Consider the following 6000-nt stretch of genomic DNA (forward strand, 5'->3'; position numbering starts at 1 on the left):
GTCTGGTGGGCCACTGTGTGAAACAGGTTGCTGGACTATATGGGCCTTGGGCTTGATCCAGCAGGGCTGTTCTTATGGAGAGGGCCAGGTTCAATCCACACTTGGCCGTGAAGCTCACTGGATGACTTCTGCTCATTAATCTTTCTTTCAGCCTAAACCTACCTCACAGGGTTATTGTGAGGATCAAATGGGGTGGGAAGAATCATATACACTGCCCTGAGCTCCCTGGGGGAAGGGCGGAATATAAATTAAATAAATTTCTGCCTCACCTTTCAAGGAAACAATATTCTAGCAATATACCTAGGATATTCGAACAGTAAAGTCACTATCTAAAAGGGCTGCTCAGCTTCGGCTGTCCTGCAGATGTTGGCTTACAACTCCCTTAATCCCTGGCTATTGGCCACTGTGCCTGGGGCTTATGGGAGTTGTAGTCCAAAAACAGCTGGCAGGCTCAAGTTAGTAGGCCTGATCTAAAACAAACATCATCACATACGGAAAGAAGAACACGCGGAGCAGAAGATTTCAGAATTAAGAGTTACAAAATCCCTTTCCTGTCTGCTTGAGAAACTGCTCAAACGGGCTGACGGGTTTAGTCATTTGTGAGTGATGTTGTCTGTCCCAAGCATGCCCTGGTCACAGGGCACTCACAGGGGTTCCTATTGGCCCACAACGCAGGGCTGCCCCGTCATCTTTTCCCTGTTCTCGGAAGAAAGGCCAGCCCGATACAATTTGGGAATTCTTTGTCATCGTTTTGATGTCGGGGGAGCATATGAGTAGCTTGTATATTCTGGAGCTGTGCCAAGCCTGGACTGCTGGAGATCGGGCTGTGTGACTGAGGCTCCGCTTTGGATGGCAGCAACCACACATTAACTGGGGGTGTTGCAAGGTTGAAGTGGGCCCCGGGGCCAAAAGGGAAGATAGACCCTTGCCTCCCCGGGCTCGCCACCTCCTTTCCCTCACACCTTCTTCTTGACAAGGGCAGGATTCAAAAATGGTCCCTAAGCTCCTTGAATTGGAGATCTTTTCAGCTCTGTCTCGGCTTCAGGAGGGGGAGGAGTATCAGGCAGCATCTCTGCCTCCTCCTTGCCTAGTGACTGGCTCTGTGTTGTTTCTTTCACTGTTGAGGCTGTCCGTCAGACTGAAGGAGGGGTGGGCTGAACCTGGGCACTAGCCAGCCAACCAGGAGGAGAGAAGGATGCCTGACACTCCTCTCTTCTCCTCCAGGAGAGGAGTCATCTTGTTTGAAGCTGAGATGAGTTCTCTGATCAGGCACCAGCAACATTCCTATAAGTTGAGAGGCGAGAAAGAGGAAGCAAAGAGCAAGCTCCCACCTAGCCCGGGAGCAGGGGGGGCTCTGCTGCTGCCCCCCCTTTTAACATTTATATCCCACTTTTCCTCCAAGGTGCTCAGAGCGATGTACATGGTTATGTTCATCCTCACAACAACCCTGTGAGGTAGGTTAGGCTGAGAGATACATGACTGGCACAGAGTCACCCAGTGAGTTTGAATGGTGATTCAAATATAGGTCTTCCCAGTTCTAGTCCAACACTTTAACCACTACACTATGTTGATTCAGTTCAGTTATTGGGAACCAAATAGAAGAACTGGTCTTATGGTAGCAAGCATGATTTGTCACCTTTGCTAAGCAGAGTCCACCCTGGTTGCATTTGAATGGGAGATTCCATGTGTGAGCACTGGAAGATATTCCCCTTAGGGGATGGGGCTGCTCTGGGAAGAGCACCTGCCTACTTGCATGCAGAAGGTCCCACATTCAATCCCTGTCATCTCCAAGATGTGGCTGAGAGAGACTCCTGCCTGCAACTTTGGCTAAGCCGCTGCCAGTCTGGGTAGACAATACTGAGCTAGATGGACCAATGGTCTGACTCAGTATATGGCAGCTTCCTATGTTCTAATGTTCTTCCATAAACCCAAGAGCAGGAACTGGTTTTGTTTTTCTCTAATAGCAGCATGCGTCTTCCAGTGCCACATGGGAAAGTTCTTTTTAAGTATATATATTATTTATTCAGATTTCATCTCCTTGAGTGATTGATTGATTTTCATCTCCTATACGGATATATTTAACTGTCATTTTATAAATGGCAACCATAGTTTACATTTCACAAAAACAAACACATTTAAAAACTACAATTTATGCACTCAATACTTCTCAATTCAACACATCAATTTCCTGGGACTTAATTCCACATCACGCCTCATATATCTAACCTATAATTTTTCTGTTCACTAGAGAAGGGAGAAAGGGGGGGAGGCATCTAATATTGAGAATATTATTTGTGAGAAGGGAGAAAGAGGGGAGCATCTTATCTTGAAAGTATTATTCATGGCAAACCATTATAACATCTCGGCTTTGGAACGCCCTCCCTGAAGAGCTTTGCCATGCTCCCTCCCTCAGTGTTTGTTTTTTTTTAATCTTAAAACGCACATTTTTTGCTTTTTAATGCTCCATTATTATTATTTTTTGTTATATCTGGTAGGTTCTTTAGCTTCTTTCGCTTTTTATAATTTTCCATTTTAATTGGAACCTAATGATTGTGGTTTTTAATTTGACAACTTTTCTTCTTCTTTTTTCTTTTCTTGTTTAATTTAGTGAATTTGATTACTTTTATTGTATCTTGTGTCTCTCTTATTGTTGTGAGCTGCCGCGAGCAGTAGTACACTGGAGAGGCGGGGTATAAATATTGTAAATAAATAGAAAGAAATAAACGCTCGGGGGAGTTTCAAAAGCAGTTTATGAAATGAAGCAGGGGCCTTTGCTGTACAGAAGGAAAAAGAAACGTTCAAAACAAACCGTATTCCCCCCCACTCCCGACATACACAGACACATACCCCATAAGTTGGACATCCTAAAGATAGGTCTTTGGGTCTCTGACCTAGTTATTAAAAACAACAAAGCTAGAAGCACACCACTAATTACACCTACCCCTTCTCAGTATTTTAGTATTTTGCATTTCCTGAGAGCAGCTTGCTTTTAAATGAAACTGTACGCCATTCAGCGCTAAATTTCAGGAGCGGAGTGAGTCTTTTTTGGAAAGAGCTCTGTGTTCAATCTGTCTCGCTCAAGTATTGAGCTGGGGTTTGGGAACGGATGGGGCTTCTAAGGAGCACTGCAGAATGATAATGGCCATCTGCACAATGGCCGGCATGCACTTGGGCATACAAAAGTCCCTCTTCATTCAGGCTTCAGGCAAGGGGCCAGCAGCACTCAGCTCCGCTCTGTGGCATCTCTCACCCCCATCATCCTCAAGTGAAACTCTCACAGCCATTATACAACCCGAGCAGATCAGTAGCAGAAGCCTCCTGCTTTGGCACAGTGAGGATGCTTCGCATTTGGGGGAACAAAGCCCTCTCAGATAGCTGGGTCTTTCATGCTGGGCGCTTCCATTCCACGCTCACAAGCTGGGGGTGGGTGAGTCTAGCCTTGGCTTTAACTCCGTGTGATGCTCATGTACCATTGCCCCCTCTTTGTAATTGGTAATGGACTGTCCCTATTTCAGAAGCACTGCAGAGTAGTTCTTGCAGATGGAAGGTATTCACATTTTCGGCAAAGGGAGGCAGAATCCAAAACAAGTTGCCGTGGCAAAATGAAAACCACTAAGCCCATTCCCACGATCAAAAACCAAGTAGGAGGCGCGTCCAGCCAAGATCCCTCCCAACGTGTTGGCATAAATCACGGTAGGAGGGAGAAGTGATCATGTGCTAGCCATGATCTGGGTAGGACAGCACGGGATGTGCTTTTCCTCCACCCCCAGTGCAATGCTGAGTAAATAATGTTGGTTGTCCCCTGATCATGGCTTCTTCCTCCTCCTCCTGGTTCTCAGGAGTGTGCATGGGTCTGGGATCATAGGAACGTAGGAAGCTGTCTTATACTGAGTCAGACCATTGGTCCATCTAGCTCAGTATTGTCAACACAGACTGGCAGTGGCTTCACCAAGGTTGCAGACAGGAGTCTTTCTCAGCCCTATCTTGGAGATGCTGCCAGGGATAGGAGTGTGCATGGAACTGGCTGGTCCGGTTCGGTTTCAATCCAAACCGGACCCGGACTGGGCCAGTTCAGTCCGGCACCCCCTCGAACATCCCCCCCCCGTCTGGTTCAGGGGGGGTTGCGAGTTGCTGTTTTTTAAAAAAATTGATTCAATTTTTAAAATTTGATTTTTTTAAAAAAAACTTACCCTCTCCGGGGGAGTTGTCCGAGGCGGCGGTGGGCGGTCTGCGGAGGTTCCCTCTCCCCCCACTGGCCTCCCTTACTTCAGAAATCAGCCGTTCGGCCATGCTTCGGCTGGTTTTCGGCCTTCCCCCCTCAGTGCGGCAGCCATTCTGGAGGCCGCCGCGCCCGCACAATGGCCTCTGCGTGGCCTGGTCTCCTCATGCCATTGCGGGAGATGGCCACCGGATTTATTAGAGGACTCAGCCTCAACAGCCCTCCTGTGCCTACTCCATGCTGTGATAACAGGCGCTTCTTAGAAGCTGTTCCCTCTGTCTGTATCTTCTCCCTGTGTTGCTGGGTTATTGTTCCTGACTGCTGCCCCACCTCGCCTACTTTATTATTTATTTATTTGTTTGTTCATTTTTTTTTACTTTGTTCCACATACATTGATACATGTCACCTATTCTGTAGCACCCCCAAACTATTGGGATCTCTCTAGAGAGCTCAGGTGAGATTTCACCTGCCCATTTGAATTAGGGTTGCCATGCCCCCCGGAATTCCAGGTATCACCCGGATTTTAAGCATCCCACCCGGATTGTTCAGTCCACTTGGATTCACCCAGATTTCCGCTTTCTTTCTTTTCTTTTTAAAGCTTTTAAAAAGCTTTGCATTGTGTGTGTGTGTGTTCTATTGCTACTGTTAATGTCCAGGAAAATGGGCAGGCAAAGATATCTTCCCCAACTATTGTTGGTAGATATCCAGAGCAAATACAAGCCAACTGGAAAGTGCAGCTGCTGGTTTGCATATGCAAATTATTTGCAAGCCAATTTACATAATATGCAAATTGGGTACCCAGATTTGGAGAGCCAGAGGCTCTCTTACCCCTGGACTTCTGGGCTGAAGTCCAGAGCCTACACACACACACACACCCTGCCCCACCAATCCTCTCTAGTCTGTCCCAGCCCGCACTGCACCAGGTGCCAGATGTGACCTCTGCTTTAGAAACAGAGGGGAGATTGTGGGAAGAAATTTGTGGGATGGAAATATGTGAAGTTGTGTGTTGACATGTTTCTGCGCATGCACATTTTCATAAACATACTGGTTTTATAGTCTTATATTCTTGTGAGTTCAGTTGCCGTTTTTGCCAAGAACCCACGGGTTAAAAAAATACAGTGTGTATCCAGATGCAGAGGGCAGCCAGCGGCAGCCCGGGCCTCCATGACCCCCCTAGCCCCATCCCCTGCACCAGCGTCTGACGTCAGACGCAGGGAGCAGTTAGCCACGCCCTCCACATCTGATGTCAGATGCGGCGGGCAGAGCTAAACCGGCCAGCGCTGCATTCGCACCGGGGCCGGAGAACGCAGCGCTGGCCGATCTGCAAACGCAGCGCTGGCTGGCCGATCTCGCTCGGCCCCGTTTGGGAGCTAAACCACACACCCCACATCTGACGTCAGACACTGCTGAGCATGTCTGGGGCATGAGGCACGGCCCTGAGGGGTGGCAGCCCGGGTTCTTTGAACCCATTCGTTCAGTGGTGGCTCTGCCCTTGTGTGTATCACAGTGTGTGTGTGTGTGTGTGTGTGTGTGTTGTGTGTGTGTATCACAGGGTGTGCGCACGTAGGGGAATGATGCTTAACTTACCAGGATTTGGGGGGGGGGGAGGAGCACCAAAGACTTTTAGGTCCAGGCTCCAAAATTACCTCGGTGCACCTCTGAAGGAGTGGCCTGTTGCTGCTGCTGCACACATTTCAACTCCTTTCCCTTCTCCCTCCCAGAGGACTCTGCGCCAGGAAAAAAGGTTTGCAACTTGCTGCCTGGACGTTCAGGGTCAGACG

The sequence above is a fragment of the Hemicordylus capensis genome, chromosome 10, assembly GCF_027244095.1.
Source record: "Hemicordylus capensis ecotype Gifberg chromosome 10, rHemCap1.1.pri, whole genome shotgun sequence".
NCBI lineage: Eukaryota > Metazoa > Chordata > Lepidosauria > Squamata > Cordylidae > Hemicordylus > Hemicordylus capensis.